A 26,661-nucleotide genomic window follows, 5' to 3' on the forward strand; every position below is an offset into this window, starting at 1 on the left:
AAATCTAGTAATTTCTGTGACATAACATCACTTGACATAACTTTACACCAGAACATATTAAAACTTTAGGAATTTGTATAATTTCTAAAAACAGTTACAGCATTTACCTATACAGTGTAACCTAAGAAGGATTTTCATCATTTGTTTGACAATGCTTCCCTTGTAACTTAAACATATCAAATAAACAAGTCTAATTAGTCAAAAAGACTTAATTTAGAATTTGAATACTTGGGAACTTTTGTTAAAAACCTCAGAAGGTTTAAAGAGCATGCCTAAATAGGATTACAGATTATTCCAAACTAAGGATTTATAGTTAACCAAGGTGGCAATAAGAAATTCTACAGAAGGTTATATAGTTATTAGCAAAACAGCCTCTGTAACGTTGAGAAGTTTTAACTTTTTTAAAGTAGTCACAGCCCTGATAACGACAAAGCATAGAAACTTTTGTTTTTCTGAGCAAATAAAGAAAAACTTTGTTTGCAATTGCTTATCAAGAGTAGGCCAATAAGAAAATTTGGTCTTTTTATCAAAAAGATGAATGAATCTCAATCTTATTCTAGTGTGCCTTTTAAACTCACTCATCCTGGTCTTAGTCCAGACCATGCATAAACTTGTTTTTTAGATTCCCCTTCACAAACCTTCTACAATTTTCTTGTTCATTCAGATTTTGTCCTAAGCCTTCTTTATGTAAATAACCCGTCTCATTTTAGGGCAAAATTACTTTTTCCCTCAACAAAAACGTAGTCCCGTTCTTCATACCTTTCTTACCCAAAGATTTCTTATTAGAAACACATCTTGGGGCGCCTAGGTGGCTCAGTCAGTTGAGCATCTGGCTCTGGAGTTTGGCTCAGGTCATGATCCCAGGGTGGTGGGATGGAGCCCTGCGTCAGGCTCCGCGCCGAGTGTGGAGTCTGATTAAGATTCTCTTTGTCCTTCTGCCCTTCTCCCTCACTCCCATATGCTCTCTCTTTCTCTAAAATAAAAACAAACAAAAACACATCTTTCTTTTCTTGCATATAGAGTGGGTTTCCATGTAATTAAGACTGCTAGGAAGGATATTTATCAGAATTTTTACTTTTAGAAATCTTAGCCTCCAGTGCAAACTAAGTACTAATCATTTGTGAATTTACCTGTTACCTCAGAATTCTTCAGATAGGAATCTATGAATACATTTCATAATTTATAGAAACATGGCTTCCCCCCACCCATAATATTTCAATTAAGCACAAAGCATGTCTACTGACAGCTATGTCTTGTCAGTTTCTTTGCAATAACAGGCCAAAAGCAGATAAACATAGTAACAAATACTTCAGTATTCTATGTTATTTGGAAAAGACTTAAAAATATAATGAATTCAACCCAGTTTATCATTTTACTTAGCAAAACTTCAGTTTCTGATTACTAAAGATTTTGAAAGCCATTTAACCTTTACCTATAAACCATTTTATCTACTCAACCTACTTGTTCTCAACAATTACCTATGAAAACCTCATGAGTCAGACAGAATCAACCATCCTTTTAAGTCATTTATTTTTGCTGATAAGTTATAACAGATACAATATGAATTTAATACATTTAGGTGAAATAAAAGGTTGATTATTTTTATTATATTTGATGTTTATAACTTCAAAAAACATACCTATTTAAATTAAACCAACAAGCCTAAACTAGTTTTAATACAGAATATTCTTCCAGATTATGTGAACTTTCAAAACACTTGGTTAGTCTCTCTCTTTCTGAGTTTTAGAATGTCCATTTTTTATAAGCACTTGCTTTTTAATCAATTAAATAGAGCTCATTCACAAATTTACTTTAGCGATACCATCAGAAGTAGAAAAAAAACATCTCACATAACACACATGGACATATATACACAAAGATGCAAACAAAATCTAGCCTTTGTTTCATTAATATTTTTGGAGAAAATATTAAATGTCCAATTTCCAAATATCTCCCTTTTATTAAAGCCAATCTAATTGCACAGTATTAGTATAATCTACAGACTCATTAATTAGTCATTTCCCATTTTCCAATTTAATATGGCAAGTTTTGTCCAAATATGACAAAACTGCAGCAACAAATAAACCAAAGAAATCCAAGAATTCTTCTATGAATATTGATTCCTCTCCCAAAAGTTGGAGCTTTCATTGATTGAACCATCTTCCCAGTTTCTTCCTAGTTCTGTTCCTAGTTGTGTGTGTGTGTGTGTGTGTGTGTGTGTGTGTGTGTGTGTGTGTGTGTGTGTAAGAGAGAGAGAGAGAGACAGAGAGACAGAGAGACAGAGAGAATGTAAATGGGGTAGGAGCAAAGAGAAAGGGAGAGAAAGAATGCCAAGGAGGCTTCATGCTGTCAGTACGGAGCCTGAATGAAACGGGGCTCAAACTCACAAACCCTGAGATCATGACCTGAGCCAAAATCAAGAGTTGGCCGCTTAACCTACTGAGCCACCCATAGGCCCCATTGTTTCTAGTTTATTAACCTAGTTAAGGTTGCTTAGCCTTATAGCCAGCTTTCTCTAATTGTGGGCATAAGAAAAATAATTTAGACTACCAGATTTTAAATTTAATGTAATATAAATGTAATTTAATATAATATAAAATGATGTCTTGTGATTTTAATTTATACTTTGATTACTAATGGGACTGAGCCATTAGTATTTTCTCTCATTTGAAATGCCTGTTTGGTCTTCTATTAGTTTTGTTTATTTTGTGGGGTGAGGGTATTTGTCTTTTTCTTGTTGATACATAAGAGTGATTTTGCTTAATGGATACTAATATTCTATTTAATCAATACTAATATTTTGTTTATAGGTTGCAAATAGTTTGTGGTTTATTCCCATTTTATTTATGATGTCTTTTGAAAAACAGAATTTGTTTCTTTTAACGTAGTTGAGTTTATCAGTATTTTTTCGCTTAAGTTTAATATTTCCCTTATTCTGAGATCAGAAAAATTATCATCTATGTTTTCTTCCAAAAGTTTCCCTTTGAAAAAAATGTTTCCGTTTGGAGTGAAAATTGTAATTTACCTGGAATTTCATAATATATGTTATAAAATAAGCTATAACTTTTATTGTTTTTCATATAATTAGCTTATCTTCTTTCTCGAGGGACCAGTAATAGATCCTCTTTGTCATTACCGAGACCTGTTATGCATAGGTCTATTTCTGGGCTCTCTATTCTGCTGTGTATTCTATTCCACGAGCCAGTTGGTCTCTGAGTTAATATCACACAATATTTATTGACTTGGCTTAATAATAAAGCTTGGTATCTGGCAATACAATTTTCCCCACCTTATCCTTCTTCAGTTATGTTTTACCCATGTGGGGGCCTTTGCTTTGTCAAATAAGTTTTAGAATTAACTTGTCAAATTCCTCAAAATTCCTATTAAATTTTGATTAAGTCTGTAGTGAAACTTAAGGAGAACTGACATTTTCATGGAATAGCACCCGTAAACTTAGTATGTTTTGTGATTTATCTTTCAATAGACTTTTAAATCTTTCTTAACACTTCAGGCATTTTTTAAAAATACCTATTTCATTGTATTTATTTTTGATATTATAAATATGTATTTTAAATATTGCTTTCTAAATTTATAGGTATTGTATGTTTTATTCAGGCACTTTGATAAATACTAATGCTAATATTTTGTTGGTAGATGCTTCACTTTGGGTTTCTATGTAGAAAATCACATAACCTGTTAATGGTGACATTTTTTTAAAATTCATTTTGAGAGAGGGTGAGCAGGGCAGGGGCAGAGAGAGAACCCCAAGCAAGCCCCATGCTGTCAGTGCAGAGCCCAAGGGTGTGAAATCATGACGTGAGCTGAGATCAAGAGTCAGACACTCAATTGACTGAGCTCCCCAGGCCCTCCATTAGTTATATTTTAGTTTCTTTCCCTATTTATAGTAACTCCTTTCTTACAAACTAGATTGGCCCTCTGGTACATGTAGCTATTGAGCACCAGAAATGTAGCTAGTTTGACCAACTGAATTTGTAATTTAATTTTACTTAAGTTTAAATAGTAGTTTGTGGCTAATAGATACTGTATTGGACAGTGTGAATCTAGCATTTTTGTTCGGTCTTAACACAGAAGTTAGTCATTTTATTATTTACATTATTTCTTTTTAGATTAACTTACATGTTAATCAAGGGAATTGTTAAACATTCTTCTTGCAGTTTATAACTTATTTCTAGAATCTCTAAGTACATCATTTAGAATGTACGTTAGAAAAGGTCTGTTGGTGATTAACTATGGGTTTTTCTTTTTTGTAAATGTTACCATTTTGATAATGACTTTAAAAAAGAACTTTTATGACACAATTCTAAGTTAATAGTGATTTCTCTCTGCATTTTGAAGATACTGCTCTAAAGACTTTTGGCTTTCACTGAAGCGTTTGAGAAATCTACTCTTAGACTGTTCTCTTTCTTCTAGGTGTCATGGTTTTTTCCTCTAGTGGCCTTTTAGATACTTCCCTTATCTTTGGTGTTCTGAAGTTTTACTATTATATATTTTACATGTGGACTCCTTCGGTTATTCTGTTTGGTGAATATTGTGTATCTTATAGTTTCTGTCTATCCCAAGTATTCAGCCATTCTTAGCCTACTTCTAAACCCTTCTGTTATGTCTCTTTTGCATTCTTTCTGTGTTATTTTTCAGGAACTATATGACATATATGTTTTACCTTCTTGTGTCTATTTTGTCTTCAATAGTTCTTAATCTTGGGGTGCCTGGGTGGCTCAGTTGGTTAAGCATCTCTTGATTTTGGGTCAGCTCATGATCTCATGGTTAGTGAGTTCAAGTCCTGCATCACTGACAGTGCAGAGCCTGCTTGGGACCCTCTTTCTTTCCTCTCTCTCTGCCCATCCTCTGCTCACAGTCTCTATCAAAATAAATAAATAAACGTAACAAAACGAGTTCTTAATCTTTGTTTTATATTTTCATGTTCTTATTTCTAGTTTATGGTCTCTTTAGTTGTCTAACAGTATTTAATGTAACCAGTGAGCTTTAATTTTAATGAATCTATTTTTCATTTACAAAACTTCTACTTGGTCTTTTTACAATCTGCTTGGTTAAGTATCTCCAAGTTTTGGCAATTTAACTTTGATTTTTTGTTTCTGATGACTCTCACTCATGGTGGCCTATTTCATTCATTGTTAGGTAATTTTTAAAAAGCACAAGTTTATTTTAATTAAGTACAATATGGTGGCTTTCTGCCAGGTAAGTTTTGCATTTGCTTCACTGGAGCCCAAAGCACATGTAACTGCAACTACTTTGGCTCTGATGTAACATTCTATGTTAATGCTCAGCACTCTCCCCTTGCAGAATGGTGAGGTATCTTTTAAGTCCAGAGGTGCTTCTAGATATGAGGAGACATTTTGAATTGTTTACTGGCACTATTTAGAATTTAGCTCACTGTTCTTTTTCTTCTTCCACTTTCTCCTTCTCTTTCTTTCTCTCATCTTGGGAGATTTCCTGTGTTTTTCTTTCTTTCTTTTTTTTTTTTTTACTTTTTTCCTTTTCTTTTCTTTTTTTTTAAACTCTGCTTTAAAAAGTAATGTCGTAGTTTTGCAGAATCAACCTGCACTGCTCTAAGAGCACCATTAGGATTCTGCTAACATCATAAGTTAGTACATGACTTTTATTCAATAGCATATAGACTTATTATAGAGCCTCTAGCACTGGAATTAGATTGATTTGCTTTCTTCATATGCTAGACTCTGGGCTTCATGTATAACTAATTAGATAATTAATAAAATATGGACAAAACACTAAATTATATCTGAAAAGGAGGGATGCCTCACTGCCTCAGTCAGTAGAGTAGGCAACTCTTGATCTCAAGGTCATGAGTTTGAACCCAACACTAGGGTTAGAATTTACTTAATAAAAAAAATTATATCTGAAAAAGAGATAGAAGTTTTACATTTACGGTCTTCCTCAGGAAAATAGTTTCCTAATATATTGTAGATATTTTTTTATTTTTCCCAAATTTATCTTTCTAGATTATATTGTCTAAGATTACAGAAGAAGGTATCATGTAGAAGGAATACTGAATTTGGGGTCAGGAAAATAACTATAATCTCTGGTTAGACACTAAGCATGTGATTTTTCAACAATGTAACTTTTATGACTCTATTTTTTAATTTGTGTAATGAACATAATTTCTATTTCATACAGTTAATGTAAAAATTAAACAAAATAGTATATATGGAGGTACCCATGACAATGTCCAGTAATGGAGAGCAGAATATGCTACCCAAAAATATGCCTCTTTGGCATAAAGATTATCTTGAGTTGCTTATCCATTTTTTTTTAATGTTTATTTATTCTGAGAGACAGAGCACAACTCAGAGATGGGGAGAAAGAGAATCCCAAGCAGGCTCCATGTTGTCAGCTCGGAGCCAGATGTGAGGTTCAGTCCCACAAAGTGAGATCACGACCTGAGCTGAAATCAAGAGTCAGACACTTAACCAACTGAACCTCCCAGGTGCCCCCAAGCAGCTTATTCTTAAGAAACAGCAGACACAACAGAAGGTGAAAAAACCAAGTAGAAGTTAATCCTTTTGTAAGGCATGTTTTTAATATGGGTGTTTCTATCAAGATAAGGAAAATGACCAAATCTCTAGAAGTTTTTAACAATGGAAAAGGCAACAACTTAAATCCACATAGTGTTATATCCTTCTTTGCTTTTCCTGATAAGCTCCCATAATAGTCTTCCTTCCCTATCTATTTTTTGTCTTTAGTTGGTGGCTTGGATGATCTTAGGGGAGTTACTCAGTTTTCTTGGGTATCTCCCATGTGTACAGGAGATATGCATGTAATTAAGATTCCAGTTTTCTCCTGTTAATCTGTATTTTATTACAGGGGTGTCTAAATCATGAATCTAAGTCAGAAGTATCTACAGAGTACAGGGAAAATTATTTTTCTTCCCCTGCAGTTTGACAACCCATGAGGGGACCCATTGCAATACTATACTTGCTCCAGAGCCTACGGATAGGATCTTACCAAAGTCAGCTCTCCTGGGTTTATCTCTGTATGTGCCTGGTTGAGAGGAGAAGGTAAAAAACAAACAAATCAACACCCCTTATCTCTTCTTTTCCAAATTTAGATTAGCAGGAGGAAAAAAATGTATGAATTGGTTCTTGGGTATAGTGACCCTGGTAAAGATTTTTTGTTATGAGTGCTCTTCTTTTCTATTCCCTCTCAGAAATGTCATTATATGATTTTGTCTCTCTTGTTATAAAGAGAAGAATCTTAGACAAGATGAGGTTTCCTTTTGTCTTGTTCCAGATCTTAAGGGCATGGCTTTTTGACCAGTGAGGATATTCTCTATTGTCTCACCTTGCAGGGCATCCAAGACTCAAGGTGGCAAGCAGCATTCTCTTTGACCAAGATAGTTCTTGGGGGAGTTTATTTTTGGGGGTTCTGGTCTCATTAAGAGGGGGGAAAGGAGCTAATTAAGAATTTGGCAAGTAAAAAATCTTGTGTCTTTTCCACAAATATTACTAAAATAGCTTTAGCCTTCTGAGCAGGTAAACTTATTTCATCTGCCAGAAACACATTTTGGATCTAATTGTTCTTTCATAAACTAGTGAATTTTAGATTGTACTTGACTCATGGCTAAAATTTTAGAACAAAAGCTATAAGATCTCTGTGTCTGTATGATTATGTCTGTCTGTAAATGTATGTTATAGACTTGGTATTTTTCTACCTCCAGATGGCATGACCAAAGCTAATTTGTAAAAGCTATATTTGGTTGGCTTGAAGGAGAATGCTTATATGGACTGGGTATTCCAAAATTTCCAGAAATGTAACAATTAATCTTCATGTTGTCTAAGTTCATATATCTGGAATAATCATCTGTAAATAAAAACTAGTTGAAGTTTATTGGTTTAATTGAGATAGGCATATCTTCAACATAATGCAGATATGCAATTTTTATTCCACTTAGGTTTACTAGTCAAATAAGAACATGTTATTTCTGTTACAAAATTTGTCAGCAAGAGAAAAATAAGATGGCTTAACTCTAATGTCTTACGATTCTCATGAGCAATGTTAATATGATTATTAAAAGCAGTGAATTAAATAGATCTAGGTGGAATGAAAATTTATAAAAGAACTTTCCAACAATGATGAAGTTTTATAGGGTATGTCTACTTTGAAATAGCTCCCAAAATCTTTTTGGGAACTTCATGTCTTAAACTTTTGCTAAGTGATAGAATATCATTGAATATCAATGTTGATTCTGAATAAGATAAAATACTGAACATTAATTATTGAACAGTGATTTATCTACTTTCAGTTTCTTACTACAAAAAACCCTAAAGGTATTTGCATGTGTTATTTAACATGTCCTGTGCCACATTGGAAAAAGAGAAATATGCTTTTAGAAATTGTGAAATATATTCATAACTTTGTCAATTTAAAGAATTCTGATGTAACACAGTTTATGATTGCTTCTTAATTTTCACTAGAAGTTAAGGCTTCTAAGGGTTAGGAATTCTAATTAATAAATGAGATTAAAACTACTAGCAATAGTAAGAGAATCTATTTCCTGTTCGTGTATATATAAAGTAGGATATATTTTGGGGTAAGAAAAGGTACAAGATAATGGAGGGGAAATAAAAGTTAGGGGGAAATAAAAGTTAGGGGGAGATAAAAGTAATTTTGTCCTAAAGAATAACTGGCTATTTCAGCATGGGAAAGAAAAGAATAAAGAACAAGGAGCTAGCTGAAACTTGTCATGGGGTGCCTGAGTGGTTCAGTTGGTTGAGCACAGACTCTTGATTTCCCCTTGGGTCATGATCTTGCAGTTCATGTGATCCAACCCAGAGTCAGTCTCTGTGCTGGAGGCATGGAGCCTGTTTGAGATTCTCTCTCTTCCTCTCTCTCTGTCCCTCCCTCATACTTTCTCTCAAAATAAATAAACATTGAAACAGTAAATAGATTTGAATTATCACTATAAAGCTTTAAAAAATCTTAAATATCAATAGTGTACTTAGGTAAAACTAAAATGTAACTTTGTCATTTTAAAAGCTGAAAGAAACTTTGATTGGTCTATTGGTCTCCTCTTTATAAGAGACTGTGGAAGATTTTTCTTTACCTTTTAAGTAATCTGCCTCAAAAGCTAAGGTTTTATATTTTATCAAAATAGTTTCCTATGCTTTATGTTGCATTTGGTTACCTAAGAAAACTGAGTCTTCTTCACATTAAAAGAGCTAGGTTTTGCTCATAAGTATGTATGTAGCATTCTCTATTTACCTTTAAATATTTTATTCTCATTTTGGTTAAACAGATAATTAAATACTGTTTCATAATGATCTGTGATCCTATTTATTCAAATATCTGAAATCTTTGGTATTTTTGACACAAATCACAAAATCAAATTCTAAGTGAAGTCTTTTTGACTAACTTTGGAACATCTCAAAGGTTTATTCTCCTCTTGAAAAGAGAGATGTTACACTAATTAGGTTTATTGGACATGTTAAATCATGGAGAAAGCATTGTCAAATTAGAAATAGTAAATGTTCTTTACATTGTTATTTGGAAGGGTATATGTTAATATAAATATTCTGGAATTCTATGAAATTTCTAGAAATCTGATATGTTCTGGTTTAATATTAGTCATAGTTCTAGTTATTATCATAAAATGAATGTCAGAAACAAGCAATTTCCTGTCAATTACATTATAATGAACTCTCTCATTATATCTTTAACCATGGCCATTTTTAGGTCTTTTAATCATTTACAGACAGTTATTGTTTTACTTTGATTCTCTTGCAAAAGTGTTTTCAAGGAGATCCATGGAAAATATTTTGACAACTACAGTTTTCTGATAACTTTCATATCATACCACTGAAGTGGGAAAGAATTTACAGAACTCTAATGGAGAAAAGGATGTATCCAACACTTTTGCTAACAAAAGATCAAGATCAACAAGCATTAAATACATAGGACTGATTGAATTCATAAGGATGTCTTTTTGTTTGAAACATTGCTTGTTCAGTAATGGTCTGTGTTTCCAGATTTAATGAGATTCTTTTCTCAACTATGATAACAGTATGGTAAATTTTACCTTTGTAACCAGAATTGAAACAATTTTATTTTCTCCCTACTGGATCCCTCTAGAATTTAGAAATTCATAAAGTTCAATAAGAGCATATTCTCTTTATAATACATCACAACTGGAAACAATTGAAATATCATATTTGAGAGCAATGTGCATAGATCAGATATGATTAGAGATTTTTAAGGATCTAAGGTAGACTTTATGGAAACAAAAAGCCCCTTGAAAAAAATCTTTTTCTACCTTTCTTATAAGTGTTCCTGTCAGCCTTACCAAGTGAGTAAAGAATGTCACCAGGATCTCAGAACATCTTAGGAACCTTGAGAAGAGAGGAATTTACCCAAATCTTTAGGTATTGCAGGCAAAGTCTTAGGGGGCATCCTACCCTGAGGAGGCTTTCAAGTGCCTAATCTGAGATTCCTTATGAGAAATTCCAGAATCCATATGAAAAGTTCCAGCAAAGCAGACAAAAAGAACCTATGTGATCAATCACTGTTGTTGTTGCACTAATGTAAATAATCATGCCACGTTTAATGTGAGTAGACTTATTTTCCAAACAATTTAGTACCTGTGGTTATCTTTGGTAGAAACGAGGGTGATTGTAGAATGAAAATTTATGTTTCAGTAGAAACTATAATATCCCTTTGTGGATATCAGATTTTAATGCTGTTAACTATCTTTAAAGGTTAGTTTTCTACCTGTAAACTGGACTGGATCTTGAATTTTTCTAGTTTCCTCAAATATTTGGCCACAACTTTCAAACTAATATTTCCAATTTTCTTCTAACTTTTTGACCTTGAATCACTAAGAACAACACTTTCCTTTTTACCAAAGACTGTATATTGAAACTGAATGACTTGATAAAACTTGAGAGAAACCACAAAATCTCTTCTATGGATAATCTTTATGCCTGGTGCTGTGTGGGCCATTCAAAACCATCCACAAAAACATTCAAACTGCAAACCAGAAAAATCGGTCAGATTGCCATTGCCTGTTCTCCCTCCATCTGAAGATGCTTCAAGCTGGACATTTAGATACCAGGGTTCAAGGTCAGACTACCCTAAGATGGGTCACTTTGGCATAAATGTTATTTGAGTTAAAATTAATCAAAACCTATTTCAGTAAAAGAGAATTCTCTGCTAATAGCTCTCTAAGAAATTTACCTGCATAATAGGGTATCCTTTGTTTTCTAAACATCTTCTCTTACCTTCCTGATAGTGGTCATCCTCCCCCTTTGTAACCTCAAATCTTTATGCCTCTCCTTAGCTCAGGATATCATATAAGCCTTATGTTGCCTGTCTTCAGAATATCATGTCTGTGGATTCCTTTTCTATTTGGTGCTAAATTTGATTTTCTTATTAATAGGTCTCTTGTTAATTTGGTTCTTAGTCCAGCCCGAAGGACCTTGAACAGCAGAGAAAATTCTCCTCTCCAACAGTTGGCACACTGAGCAGGATACCTCAACTTGCTGGACACCACTCACTCCACGCCCTGCTACGGCTGAGAGATCCTTGAGAAATCTGACAAACAGTTGACAAAAGGTACATATTTCAGGAGACTGACATGGTAAGTCTTATCTGTGGAGTCTGATGGAGCAAGAGTAGAGCTGGTCCTTTTTTTTCTCCTAAATTTAGATTAGCAGCAGAAAATATGGTTTGAAACTGGATTTTTGCACTTAGTGGCTCTTTGGTTAAATTTAGTATGGTAGTGCTTGGTAACTAATCCATTTCCTCCCATGGATGGTCTTTATAAAAAGGTCAGTGTTCACAGTTCTCATCAGACCAGCGTCTGTTTAGACAAACTTTGCTATGGGTTAAAGGCTGCTGCTAAGGAACATCTTGGAAGCTAAAGCTGCAAAATTGGTAGGCACTGGTCAAGCACTTAAAAGCTGATAGGTGTTTACCCCCTAACTCACAGACTACTGTGTTAGGATAAGTTGGTCATGGAATGGATTAGATTGACATTAGGTCACCCATCGACCTCAAGAAAACTTCCATGCAATGAGGTTTACTGTAAAATAACATATGTTCTCAGACCTGCTGTATATCCCTCCTAGGTATTAGTGTGGCTCCAAGAGGCCCAAGGCTTAGCCAAAAGAAAAACAGATGAGGCTTTTCCTTTCATCTTGTTCTATGTTCTAAGAGCTTGGCTTTGTGACCACTGGGATAGGTGCCCTTATGAGGGTATACCTTGTTGGCCAATCAGATAGACAGGGGATTTGAGTCTCTCTTTTTCCAGCTGTGCTGACTCTCCAAGGTGTTTGTCATGAGAGGCTTCAGTCCATAGGAGCCTTTGTTGCTTGTTAGTTCTGGAAAGTCCCAATCTAATAGTACCTGCTCAGTGTCACAGATTAGCAGGTCTGTGACTAAAGGCATCTCATGATTTGTGGAAGACTAGTGACACCATTTTCATTACTCCTTCCTTACCACCTGCAACAAAGGCCTCTGCTTTCTTTAGCTAATTTGCCAAGTAAATTTCTGGATCATAAGGCTCCCTTAGCTATGCCCTGTTTGGACATCTATTACTTATTTGGTTAAATCATTAAAAGGCTTATTGATTTAAGTTGCTAATAATAGACCCTACTTGCCAATGGTCAGATCCTGGATCCTTTAAATTGGTTGTATTTCAAAGAAAAGTACTCTTTATGGAGAGTTCACAATTGTGTTCTTGATACAATGGCTAAACTTAGGATCTCCCATAACAAAATCAAAGAACAGAAATTAGACTTAAGTGTCCACTTCCAACATAAATTCCTTCTCTATAAAATTTAAAGGAAACACTCCAGCCTCATTTCTAGGTTCAAGTATACAGATTGCTCATGTAAATGCTGAAAACCAGGAAATGATTTAACAAAATCACCCAGGAGTAGCACTAAAGCTCACTTTGCTGCTACCTTCCAGGACTCTATAATCAGGTTCTGCCAGTGTTAGACTTCTCTATGCAGTGTCCTTTGCAGGTATATCCTAGACACTCCCCACCCTCTCCCTGCCACTGCAAGAGTTCATGTCCCCTTGTTATAGCAAATACTTGGCACCCAGGAAGAGACAAGCCACACGCACTCGGGAAATCAGGAAAAGACTGTTTATTGTGCACTGGTGCCAGCCCAGCAGAGTTACCTCTAAAGGTTGAGCCCCTGGACCTTGGCATCTGCCCCTTTTTATGGTTGGGATGGTAGGGGGTTGACAAAAGAAAAATAAAGAGAGGGCACTTATCAGTGGTGCTGTCTGGGCAGTTGGTGGACACAGGAAGCAAGCAAGATTATAGAAGCCAATAGCATGCAAGGAGGAGTATCCAGCCCTGGACATCTGACTGACCCCTTTTATCTTGTTTTTGCTAGCTTATCTTCTCCTTTTCTCCTCTTGATTCTTAAGCTGCTATAGGAGACTTACAGATTTTCAGTTTGTGGGGGCCAGGGAACCCTTTGCTGTCATGGGAAGAGGGACAAAGACTGTTCTGACTTCTTTCTGCTGGACAGGGATGTCGGAGGGAGGGGTGAGGCAGCTAGGGTTCTTCATCGTCCCAAGGAGAGTAGCCACAGCTAGAATAGTACAACCGAGCATCATCCAGAGTTTCATAGCTTCTAGATGAGAGGGAACAAGCCTGGTTAGCATATTAAGAATACAAGGACCAAACAAGAGGGCTATGACTAACACTGAGAGGACCAACTAAAGGGAAGAGCCAAGATGTCCAGTTCTATATGTTGCTCCAAGAGTTCCAAGGAATCTGCTAGTTCCTCTCATTCTTTATTGATTTGCTCCCTTAACTGCTGGGCCCTGTCTCAGACTATCTCTGATTAGTTGACATAGAAGCATCATTTTCCATTTAGGAAGAGACATAGTCCTGCTCTTTTGACAGTTAGCAGGTCCAGACCTCTTCTGTTTTGTAAGACTACCCCTGCTAGGGAGTCTATTTGATCTTGTAAAGCCATCAGAGATCTGGTAACATGTTCTATGTCATCTGTTAGGTCCTGGGATAATTCATGATAAGTGGTGGAGGAGACGATTTCTCCTATTCCAGTGCCCACCCCTATCGTTATTCCTAAGGCAATCAGCAGGGGTATGACTTGAATGGCTCTTTGTGCCTTGGGGGACAGGAGTGAGTATAAGTCATGCATTTGCATGTGGGAGTAAGAAGACTCCTCTTAAACAGGTTAGGAAGAGGAATGTGTGTAGCAGGGACCGGAGATAGGGTGATCCCATCCTGGGGTTGGAGATGGTTATAAAGGCAGAGAACAACATCAATCATAACTCAGATCATATATAGTTAAGGAAAGTAAGGCATCCTGACACTAGTAAGTAGAGCAAGGCTAGAGGTTTGTGAGCAAGGTGACAGTCTGAGAGAGTAATTTGGGTCAGCCCTACCACAAAGAGTATAGCACCAAGTATGGAAAGAGAAATAGGTAGGGGAAGACTCTGAAATCTGAGAGAGAACAACTTGTTATAGTTAAGTTGCTTGGTGATTTTTCTCAAGCTTATGGTTGCAGAGAGTTCTCAGGTAGGGGTTGCAGGCCACTTATCAGCTGCTATCTTATTAATGGTGACCTATAGATGATTATTCTGGTTAGGAGTTACTTTTCATTTCAAGTGGCTGTCAGGTAATGGGTGGTCTGCTTTTAATCCAGAATGGTGGATCCAGGTGATTAGTCCTGCAACCTTGAGAGCTGTGGGCATGCTTAGCACAACTAGATAAGGTCCCTTCCAGGTAGGTTTAAGCAGTTCCTTTTTCCAATCTTTTATCCAAATCTGACCCCCAGGTTTGTGGCAGTGTACAGTTATTCCTAGGGAAATATTATTATTATTCCCATCTGTCTCCCATCTGTGTATCTCAAATACAGATTTCCCTAGTCCTTATAGTTGGTTTTGTATTTCTACATTCTCTAGCTCTGTCAGGCCCCACTTGAATTTGGCTAGTGGTGGGGGTCTTCCATGTAGGATCTCAAATGAGGAGAATCCTATTTTTGCTCTGGGTGTACAAAGTATTTGGAGAAGAGCATGGGTAGTATATCTGGTCAGGGCAAGTAAGTTCCTGACATAGTTTTGCCATGGCTGATGTAATACATTCCACTTTCCCTGAGCTCTGGAGCTGGTAGGCTGTGTGTAAGTTCCACTGGCTATCTAAAGTTTTAGCTACTTGTTACACCACCTCATTCATGAAAGCAGGGCCATTGTCTGAGCCAAAGATTAATGGATAGACTTCAACCTAGCCCAAACACATGGAGATGAATGCCAAAAGATATTTGTATCTTTTACTGGGTCTTTTTTTTGGTAAAGTCTACCTCTAAATCTTTAAAGGGTGCCTGACCACAGCGTTGGATTTTCATGGCTGCAGTGGGGGCTTGTTTGGTGTTGAGCACAGGAGGCAGCATTAAAAGACTGAGCTCAGAGGGATGGGAGTCGAGCAATTACATAATAATGTCTCAAGAAGGTTTCAAGGGAGGTTTTTCCAAGGTGGATGGGCTCATGCTGTTGGAGAACCACCTGGTGAGGTAGCTGCTCTGGTGTATAGACTCTTTGGTCTGGAAGTACCCACCATCCTTCTTTTGTCTAGCCTCCTTTTCCTGTTGTGCCCATTTTGTTTCTTGGATTGTATACTTTGGGGAAGTTGGCAGTTCTGGGGCCAACATGATTTTTGAGGGTGTTTGGATTCCTGCTGCTTGGTTAGCAGGTAATGGTTACCGAGTCCTTTCCTCTTTGGTATCCCTTGCAGTGGATGACTCCTCCCACCCTTGGTTCTCAGACTGCTCTTAATAGTTTTAGGATTTCTTCCCAATTTTTAATTTCTCTTCCTTGTGCTGTCAAAAGACCTCTCTCCTTGTATAGAGCCTCATGTACATGTAGAGTGGCAAAGGCATAGCACAACTAAGCATATATGTTGGCCTGTCTTCACTGAGTTCTATTGCTCTTATTAGGGCCTACAGTTCTGCTCTTTGGGCTGATCATCCTTGTGGAAGGGCTTTTGCCTCTATGCTGGTATGCAGAACCAGCCTACCTTTTGCCTTTGTTCATGAAGCTGCTGACTTTGGTGTACTGGATGAGGTCAGGGTTCTGTAAGGGCCTGTCTGATAGGTCGGGTTGGCTAGAATAGACTTTATCACGTATCTCTAGACAGTCATGCTCTGGGGGCCCTGCCACCGCAAGCAAGAAAGTGGCAGAGGTTAGTGGGTTCTCACACAACAGTCCCTGATATTATATCATCTGAGCATGCATTATTAGCCAGGGTTGCCTTCTGGCATCCATCAAAGTAATAACAGAAGGGGGAACCTTAATGTTTCAGCTTTACTCCAATGTGAGTTTTCCTGCTTTCTTGATTAAAAGTGTGGTGGCTGCTAGTCACCTCAGGGTGGCCATCCTGCCACAACTGAGTCAGTTTTCTTTGAAAGGTATGCCACTGGCCTTTGCCAAGGTCCAAATACCCGGGTGAGAATCCCTAGGGCCACCCCCTTCTTCTCATGTATCAACAGCTTGAAATCTCATGACACACCTGGGAGTCCCAAGTCTGGTGCTTCCGTGAGTTTTGTTTTTATAGTTTCAAACACCTTTTCTTGATCAGAACCCCCAGAAAAGGGGTGCTCTCTCTCTCTCCAACATTTAGTGCCTCATATAGAGGATCTGGCCAAGTCCAAGAACTCTGGGATCCAGATCTGCTGGCAGGTAATGGGAACCAGAATGGCCTGGCAGCTCCCAGTATTGGTTTGCCTTGGGTAATTTTGAAACCCAAATAATTAACTTCCTGCTGGTAAATCTCTGCCTTTTACTTTGATACCAAGTAGCCTGCCTCTGCTAGTAGCCTGAGTAGGGCTCTGGTTCCCTCCCAGCACTGGGTCCACGTGGGACTGACTAGCAAAAGATTGTCCATATATTGGAAGAGGACGCAGCCTAGGTCCTGTCCTGGAAACCTGGCTAAATCAGATGCCAGCACCCCACTGAATAAGGTTGGTGAATTTTTGAATCCTTGCGGCAGTCTAGTCAAAGTAAAAGGTTCCTTTGTCCCTGGGGTAGGGTTTTCCCATTCAAAAGCAATAGGGGTTGACTGTTAGGCTTTAGCTGGAGATAGAAATCCAGGCAGGTGAACCATCCTGCTTCAGAGGGTAGGGGTCCTAGTAGAGTATATGGATCAGGCAGTGCTGAATGCAGCATGATGGCTGCTTCATTAATGGCTCTTAGGTCCTGCACAGGGTGGTAATCATTTGTCCCCAGCTTTTTCATGGGCAGCAGGGGAGTATACCATAGGGACTGGCATCATTTTAGAAGTCCCCATTTGAGTAGCCTGTCCAGGTGTGTCTGGATCCCCAGTCATGCCTCTTGTGGGAACATATATTGTTATATTTTGGCAGGTTGGGCCCCAGGCTTTGGGTCAATTAATATCAGGGGGTAGTTTTTTGCCAGACCAAGGCGATTTCCTTACACCAAAACTGTAGAGAATTCTAGCTCAGCGGCCACAGTTGGCTCACCAGAAGGGGAAGTATATAGTTTCCATTCCTCTTCCTGTGGAATTGTCTCTGTGGCTCCTCTAATGGCAACTTCTTGATGTGACAGAGGTGCCACCTTGTGTGTCACCACAGAGTGTTCAGCCCCAGTGTCAACCATGAAGTCTGATGTTTGGTCCACACCTTCATTTCGACCTGGGCTCATGGGGGCCTACTTTGATTAGAAAGACTGGGCTCTATCCGAGTTCACTCCTGCCAGTCCATTCAGGTCAGCCTCAGGTGGTTCTGGTTGGTAACGGCTGGGTGGAGAGGAGGATTTTGGTTTCCCTTTTGGGCAGTTGAGCCATTCATTTTTCCAGTGTCCCAATTCCTTGCAGTAGGAACATTGATTTCATCCCAGTGGCCTCCTTTGTTTGTTCTTGCATCCCTCGTGGTATCCGTGGGGGCCCCTCTGGAGGGGGTAGCCACCCCAAGGCAGCGTCCAGGAGAGTTGCCTTTTGTTTTCTTCTTTGGTCTGCCTCATTTCTGGCAGCTTGATGCTGGTTTACAAAAATTGGTGATTTCCAATAATTTGGGGCATTTTCCCAGTGAATCCTTCCAATTTTTGGAGCTTCTGTCTAATGTCCCTTTGGGCATGTCCTACATAGGCAGTATTTGACCATGAGCTGATTTTGGGGGGCTTCTGGGTCGAATGGAATGTAAACTCTGAAGGCATCACATAATCTTTCATAAAAATCCTCTATTCTGGCTTTTGTAGGACCTCCGATGTCTTTGCCATGTTGGTGGTCTTTTTGACCCCTGCTTTTTCCCCTGGAGGAAGGCAAGTCAGTATCTTTCTAATCTGGCCCTTCCCATCTCTGTATTGGGATCCCAGTGGGGCTCCTGTTCAGGCATGGCCTCCCATACCCAAACTTCAAAGCCTAGATTCCCACCTGGTACCTGAATCTGGAGGCATTTTCTGGCTTTGGTGACAGTTCATGTTGAAAAGGGTAAAAAGCTGCGGCTTACAGTCGACTCATGCAGGGCGGTGAGTCTGGATTTTGGATTCTAGGAGATCTATCATCCTCTGTGGCAGCACTGGAGTAGACTCTGATCGCAAGTCACAAAGCTGAGTCCACTATGGCCAAGCCTCACCTAATGTTCCCCTGGGAACATGACCAGTGAAGCATCTGATTGGCCCTCTCATCTGAGGGAATACCCTTCCCCTTCATCTGTCTTTGCGACACTGAGCATGGAAAAAGGTTAGATATGGGGTTGAAACAGAGTAAGCCTAAGATCCTTGAGGTCATGCCTAAGAACTTCAAAAAGAAATTCTTAGGTGACTATGGGACAAAAATGATACCCAAAGACTCTTTGTGAACTAGAATGGCCGACGTTCAATGTAGGATGGCCCTCAGAAGGAACATTAAATGCCCAGGTGGTCTGACGAGTTTGGCTAGGAGTCACTGGAAACCCAGGTCACCCTGACCAATTTCCATATATTGATTCCTGGCTTGAAATCGCACAAAATCTCCCACCTTGGGTGAGATTCATCCAGAACAAGCAGAGTCTGTCAAAGATCTTAGCTGCCTCACTTGGGAAACCAAAGCAGCAGCCCACCACCTCCCTGGTATTTGCAGGCGACCCAGAGGAAGACTGTTTTTCTTCCACTTTATGATTCACCAAGATCCACAGTCCTGCTTGTGTCCAGGGACCCAAGACTCCCTTCTCACCAGGGCCAGCAGTCACACTGCACCCCAGACCCAGACCTGGCAACTTCCAAATGCTACTAAGGGAGATGAGAGAACCTGAAAGACAAAATGAAGTCCAGCCTGGCTGTTCCATGATGTATTATCAGCTCTTCCCCACCACCATACTTCTTCCAGACCCCCGGCAAGCTTGGGAAGACTGCCAACAGTTGCTCTGTACCTTGCTTAATACAGAGGAGAGAAGGAGAATACTGAGGGAGAATAGTTGGAAGACCATGTGCCACCAGGGATCAATGACTCTGCTGTCTGGGCTCAAGCTGCCATTCCTGAAGAATGCCCTATATGGGACTCCACTACAGAAGAACAGGCTCACATCTGCCTGTATGAAGAGGCTCTCCTTTGGTGGATCCAAGCCAGAGCCCAGAAGCCCATGAACATGATTCAAATATCATCGGTCTCTCAACAACCTGGGGAGTCTCCCAGGGACTACTACAAAAGACTGTGTGAGGCATACCGGGTATACACCTTATTTGACCCCAAGGGACAAGAAACTCAACAAATGGTAAATACCTCCTTTGTGGCCCAGGTCACCCCAGACATCAAGAGAAACCCCCCAAAATTAGAGGGCTTTGCCAGGATGAATATCACTCAGTTGATAGAGGCCAATAAGGTTTTCATGAACAGAGAAGTCACAGCCAAGAGGGAAGCTGAAAAAAGACTAAAGAAGAGGGTCACCCTTCTCGCAGCAGCACTGAAAGAAAAGGACAATACAAAGAGAAGCCTCAGCCACCAAAAGGGGGGAAGCCTACAGCCCCCTTAGCAAAGGACCAATGTGCCTACTGCAAGGAAAAATGAGCACCCAGCTGATATAAGGAAGAACCTGGAGAAGGGGGACCTCATTGTTCTTGCCAAGATAGAATCAGACTGAAGGGGACTGGGCTTTTTCTCTTGGCCCTTATGAGCCCATGGTCAAGATGAAAGTGGAGGGCCAGACAATAACTTTTATGGTTGACATCAGGGCTGAACATTCAGTCATCACTTCCCCAGTGGTCCCTTTCAGCCCAAAGATGGCAATCATCCTTGGGGCTATCAGGATGCAGATTATACATCTTCTGCCATGCTCGAAAATGTGAACTTGGTGGCCACGGGGTCTGACATGAGTTCCCTACTTGTCTGACTGCCTGATACCCCTCCTGGGCTAAGATTTACTCTCCAAACTTGGGGCCCAATAACTTTTGAACCCATTGGACACACTAGCTTCTAATTAAACCCAAGACAGGGAAACCCTAGTCTTGGTGATCACTACACCAAGGGAAGAGGAGTGGAGACTATTCTGTGCCTAAACCCAACCCTTTAGTCCATCAGACTTCAGGCTTGCTTTCCCCTCTGTATAGGCCAAAGATAACCCACCTGGATTAGCCTGGAATCAGGCCCCCATCATTGTTGATCTGATCCCCAGATCCCAACCTGAAAGAAAGAGGACATCCTCCCTTCCACTTGAGGCTAGAACGGGCATCCAAGAGCACCTGACCAAGCTCAAAGAAGCAGATGTCCTAATTAAATGCCCATCAGCTTGGCATACCCCATTTTTACCAGTCAAGAAGTCAGGAGGAGGATACTGACCAGGTCAGCATTTGAAGGCTACTAACAAGGTGACTGTTTCCCTACATCCAGTGGTTCCAAACCCATACACCCTCCTCAGCCAAATTCTGGAATCAGCCAGATGGTTTACATGCCTAGACCTAAAGGATGCCACCTTCTGCCTCTGCCTAGCTCCCCAAAGTCAACCACTATTTGTCTTTGAATGGACAAACCCATTACATGGTACCTGGACACAACTTCCCCAAGGATTCAAAAACTCACCCACACTCTTTGGTTTCTCTCAGAAAGTTAGTGAGATCCACAGCCAGTGCTTCCTCCAGAGTGTGTCCTTGCCAGCAACACCCAAGAGAATTGTACAAGAGACACAAAAGCCCTCCTGTGTGATTCAGGGTACCAGGTCTCTTGGAAAAAGTCAGAGTTGCCAACAGCAGGTCCAATATCTGGGCTTCCTCCTCTTACAAGAAAAAAGAGAATTAGGGCAGAAAAGGAAAAAGGTTATCATCACATTGCCACAGCCCCCAAAAAAACAAGGCTTATGTGAAATCTTAGGGGCTGCAAGGTTCTGTTGCATTTGGATTCCTGGGTTCTCAGCCAGAGCAAGACCCCTTTATAATCTACTGGGGGGACCCGTTCAGGAGCCCCCTGCCTGGACTGAGGAAGCAAAGGCTGCTTTCACAGAAATAAAGTTGGCTCTGGGGTGAACCCCAACTCTGGGGTTACCTGATATAGAAAAACCCTTCAACCTCTTCATACATGAAAAAGACAAAACAGCTCTTGGAGTCCTCTCTTAGACTATAGGACCCTGGCAATGGCCAGTTACAGTCAGAGGGTGGCTACCATGTCTTAGGGCACTAGCAGCCTCAACCTGCTCATCAAAGAGATGGACAAACTTATACTGGGACAAAAACCTAATGTCAAGGTCCCACACACAGTCATATCCCCCATGAACATGCAGGGATACCGTTTTCTCTTCAACTCTGGGCTAACACAATATCAAGTGCTTCTCTGTGAAAACCCATGGGTCACTCTTGAAACAGTAAGGACACTGAATCCAGCCACTTTCCTCCCCATGGAAGAAGGGGAACCTGACTATGACTGTTCCAAAGTGATGGATGAGATCTATGCCAGTTGCCCAGACCTCTGGGACCAGGACATAAAATATCTGCAGATCACCCTGTTCAGTGACAGAAACAGTTATTTTCAGGAGGACACCCAAAAAGCAGGATACGCAGTAACCACAACTACCAAAATTTTAGAAGCTAAGGCATTACCAGAAGGATGGTCAGCACAACGAACTGAACTATACACTTCAACCTAAGCCTTCATCCACAGAAAGGGCAAAGGAGACAACATCTATACTGACTGACACCTTAAGAAAGGGGCCTCCTTACTGCTGCAGGAAAGGCTATTGAAAACAAGGAGGAAATACTAAAACTCCTTGAGGCTGCCTGGCTACCAGACAAGGTAGCTATCCTGCCCTGTAAGGGACACTAAAAGAGGGACGACCCCATAACTCAAGGAAATCGCTGGCTGACAAAGCAGCCAGGGCTGCCACGACCCAGGAGAGGCTCACTCCTACACAATGACCCTCTCACTCCCAAGAGAGGCCCTTCTGCCCCTTTACACAAAAGAGGAAGAAAATTGGGCCTCAATGGAAGGGGGCACATTGAACAAAAAAGGATGGTGGGTCATGCCAAATGGACACGTTTCTCCTGTCATCTACAGGAAAATGTCTAGTCAAAGAATATCACCAGCTCATGCACCTGGAAAAAACTGCACTAGAGGCCCTCCTTAAAAAGAATGACTATATCACCAAGCTGCCAACACTATACCAGGCTGTCAGTGAACAATGTGTAACATGTGTCAAAAACATGCCTAGTCTGCTCCAGGACCCCCCCCAGCCTCACCCCCCCCAGCATACAAAAGATGAGGGCCACCCCATTTGAAGACGTGGAGGTGGACTTCACAGATGTGCAACCAAGCAAAGGATTCAGGTACCACCTTATAGTAGTCTGCACATATTTAGGAAGGGTAACACCTTCCCAACCAGGACAGAATGCAGTGGTGAAGTGGCCAAAGCTCTTCTAGGAGAAATAGTACCTCAGTTTGTCTGCCTTTAACCATACACAGTGACAACAGACCTGCAGTTGGGGTGGACCAGGTGCACCAGGCATTACCTGGAAACTGCTTGCCAACCCTAGAGCTCAGGAAAGGTAGAATGGATGAATCGCACCTTCAAAAAAAAGCCTGGCTAAGTTCCACCAGGAAACTCATCTCCTAGATTTACTGCCATTGGCCTTCTTGCATGTCTGGGGCACTAGGATTCTCCCCCTTTGAGTTAGTATATGGGAAGCCTTCCCCATGCTTAAGAAAACTCCCAGGAAACTTACATCAAGTTGGAGATAAATAAAAGAACAGTTTCAGGCCTTGGGAATGGTCCTAAATAAATTACAGAGGGACCCAATTTCATTAGGGACCCCCATCTACCCCTTTTTGCCAGAAGATTCCCTCTGTATGAGTCAAAAACTGGAAAGAACCTCTTAAACTACAGTGGACTGGGCCTCAAACCATTATCCTAACAACGCCTACAGCCCTCAGTTTCAGGCATCACCCCATGGGTCCATTACTCCAGAGTCAAGAAGACCAACTCCAAGGAGCCCTCAACCTGGCAATGTGATCCAGACCCAGTCAACCTCTTAAACTGACCTCAAAGGAGGCCGGCCCCTGAGACACTCAGCCCTGCTCCGTCCACATCCTAGAAGCTGGCGGAATCAACATGTAAACTGAACCTGGGGGCTCTAATGAAACTCTGTCAGCCTTTACCCTTGCCAGTGTTATAACTCTGATCTTGCCTCTTACTGTTGGGCTGATAGACGCTGCCCCAACAAATTGGACTTGGGACAACGGTCTATGCTAGGTCTTACCTACCTCTTCTGGATGGGAGGATTATTAAGCACTGCGTGTATCTCCTGCTAATTCGCTGTCCTTGTAACTGCCATGCTCCCATCTTGCCCTGAAGATTGTTATAACACAGTGTGGAAATCTCATGGTTCAGGAGGTTCTTAACCCCTTCCACAGAGACTGTTACAAGGGAGAGGAGCCCTGTTTGCCAGATGCTCAGTCACATACATTTTGGACGTAGAAACAACCCACTCTAGCAGTCATAAAGGTTATACAGGTCAAATTAAGAAACGCCTTAAAAGCAACCACCCTGACACCCTACCAGGGCTTAAACCTTTCAGCTCTCAACCAAATGCCTACGTATTTCTTGCTCTGGGGCTGGGCCAACACTACCTCCTCGTCCTCCACGAAATCGACAATCACACCTGCACCTGTTGGATGCGCTTGCCCCTCTGCCAGAGGGCCTACTAAGTCACTTTTGTCTCTTTAGACTGGAACGCTTCGGAGAACCCAATGGCCCAATGCCACTGTCGTAATGGGGCTTCGGGCTACAGGGGTCCACCTAATGGCAGAAAACCTAACCTGTATCCTCCCAGAATATGCAGAAAAAAAAACCCTTTCATGTTGGACAAATATAACCATAGATAAAAATGAAACCTTTTGCTCACCCCCACCCCCCCAGAATCTTTTATTTATGCTCCAACTCAGCATAGAGATGCTTGGAGGCCAACTGGACTCAAACCTGCTATCCTGAAATCAATGTGTATACTGAAACCCAGTTCCTAGAAGTACCTGACCCTAACCTCCAGGCCAAATGGGCAGTCTTGCTACCCTAACAGGAGCAGGAATTGCAGTGGGACTAGGGACTGGAAGAGGAGGCATAGCTTGGTCTGTACTGTATTGCAAACTATCCCTAGAGCTGAATGAGAACATGGAATGAGTGACAGACACTCTGGTGACTTTACAGAGCCAAATAAACTCCCTGGCAGCAGTGTCCCTCCAAAACAGAGGAGCCCTTGGCCTCCTCACTTCAGAAAAAGGAGGCACTTGTATCTTTCTGGGGAAAGAATGTTGCTATTATGTGAACCAGGTGGGAATAGTCACAACTACAGGTAAGGAACTAAAGGAAAAAAAATCATAGACAACAAGAAAGTATTAATCACTGGAAAGGATGGGATCTCACAAAGTGGACATCCTGTCTCCCTGCCCTGGGAGGACTCCTCCTTTCCATAATTTTACTTGTGACCATCGGCCTCTGTATCTTAAACACCCTGGTGTGCTTTGTTGAAAACACCATTGCTTGCCAAACTGCAGCACACATCTTAGCCCTCCAAGGGTACCAACCTCTAGAACTAAAGGGTGACGCCTACTAAAAGAGTTTTAAAAAGGCATCAAAGAGGGGAATGTTGGGAGAACAATGTTACACCATAAGATGGCCAGCAGGGCTAACCAGGGAACTCCAGTCCCTGCCTAGAGGCTCCTCTTAAGGGTTCTTCCTGCTCTGCTTGCCACAAATCTGGAAAAGACAAAACCATAACTTACCCCTCCTGCTTGCGCTAGATGCTCAGACCTTTGGAGAGACTGTCTTCTTTAAGCCCATGGATGTAAATAAAACTCTGATCCACCAAGATCTCTGAGCGGTGCTTGGCTTCTCTGCCAGCAATCCAGCCTGGTTCCTAACAGGTGGATACAAGAGGTAAGCAAGATTACAGAAGCCAAAAGTATTCACGGGGAGTTTCCAGCTGTATCCTCAACGGCCAGAGACCACCAGGGAGACCGAGGCACGCATGTAAAGGCAAAGGGCTTTATTATTAAGGGCTTAATTGTGACACAGATGCAGCGATCCAATCATTACTGTATAATAGCACTGGCAGTGACTTTAACCATACATTTTGTTTAGAGCGTTCATTACTTTGGGCAGGACCCAATCACAGTATTTAGAGTAGTTTTGAAATTAACCAATCACAGAGTGAGTCCAGGGTCTTGTTCGGCGACTAATGGGTTAACTTTAACATTAGATAACAGGGTCCTATCTAAAGTTCCTATCTGCAGGCCTCACCCTTAGGAACGTGGGGAGAGGTAGCTGGGCTTTCCTGATTGGACACCGCAAGGTGGTCTCTCCTGCTCTAGGCAATGTGTAACTGCCTGATAGTTTTGGGGAAACTGAAACTTAGGCCTTCTAGTTCAGAGGGGAAACTTAAAGCCTGTCATGGCATCTGTTTGGTTCAGATTCGTGTTCTTACACAGCCTTGGACATCTGGCTGGCCCCTTTTATTTTGTTTTTACTAGCTTTTCTTCTCACCATGGATAGCAGTAGATCTTTAAAGTTATAAAGCTCTTCTACCTTTATTTTTAAAAGATCCTACCAAATTTAAGAAAATTAAAAATTGAAAAGATTGACCATCCACAACCGCCCTTCACAGAGGAAAGAGGACACCAAATTTCCCCTAGGCTCTCCTACAAATGGTCTGTGAAAGGCCAGTATTCAAGGACTGATAAAAGCCAAATTGAATTATATACCCAGAAAAGCTTTTGTTATATAGACTTAAAGATATAAATCTTTTTAAAATTCCATTTCAGTTAAAAATCTCCCTACTATAAAGAAGCAAATTTAGTTAAAAAGATGGGCCAGTCCCTTGATTTTAAGGCTATAATCTTGTTCTCTGGGGGAATTAAAAACAACTGTCTTTGTCTTACAAATCTCTATAGAGCCAGAAATGCAACTCTAGAAACAAGTCAAAGCCAATTGTTCTTGAAATTCACTTTGATATACAAGTGCTTTGGATTACAAGCACATTTCTGGAATGAATTATGCTCTCAAACCAAGGTTTTACACTATTTGGAATTTGGGCTCCTAATGTCTTCCCTACAGATACTAGTAAAACAAAAGTTAGAAGATTTTGTTTGCATCTTGTCCATGTATGTATGTGAAATATTTTCTCTACCCTGTAGATGGTATTGCTAAAATTAATTTGTAAAAA

The sequence above is a fragment of the Suricata suricatta genome, chromosome 15, assembly GCF_006229205.1.
Source record: "Suricata suricatta isolate VVHF042 chromosome 15, meerkat_22Aug2017_6uvM2_HiC, whole genome shotgun sequence".
In the NCBI taxonomy this organism is placed as follows: Eukaryota; Metazoa; Chordata; class Mammalia; order Carnivora; family Herpestidae; genus Suricata; species Suricata suricatta.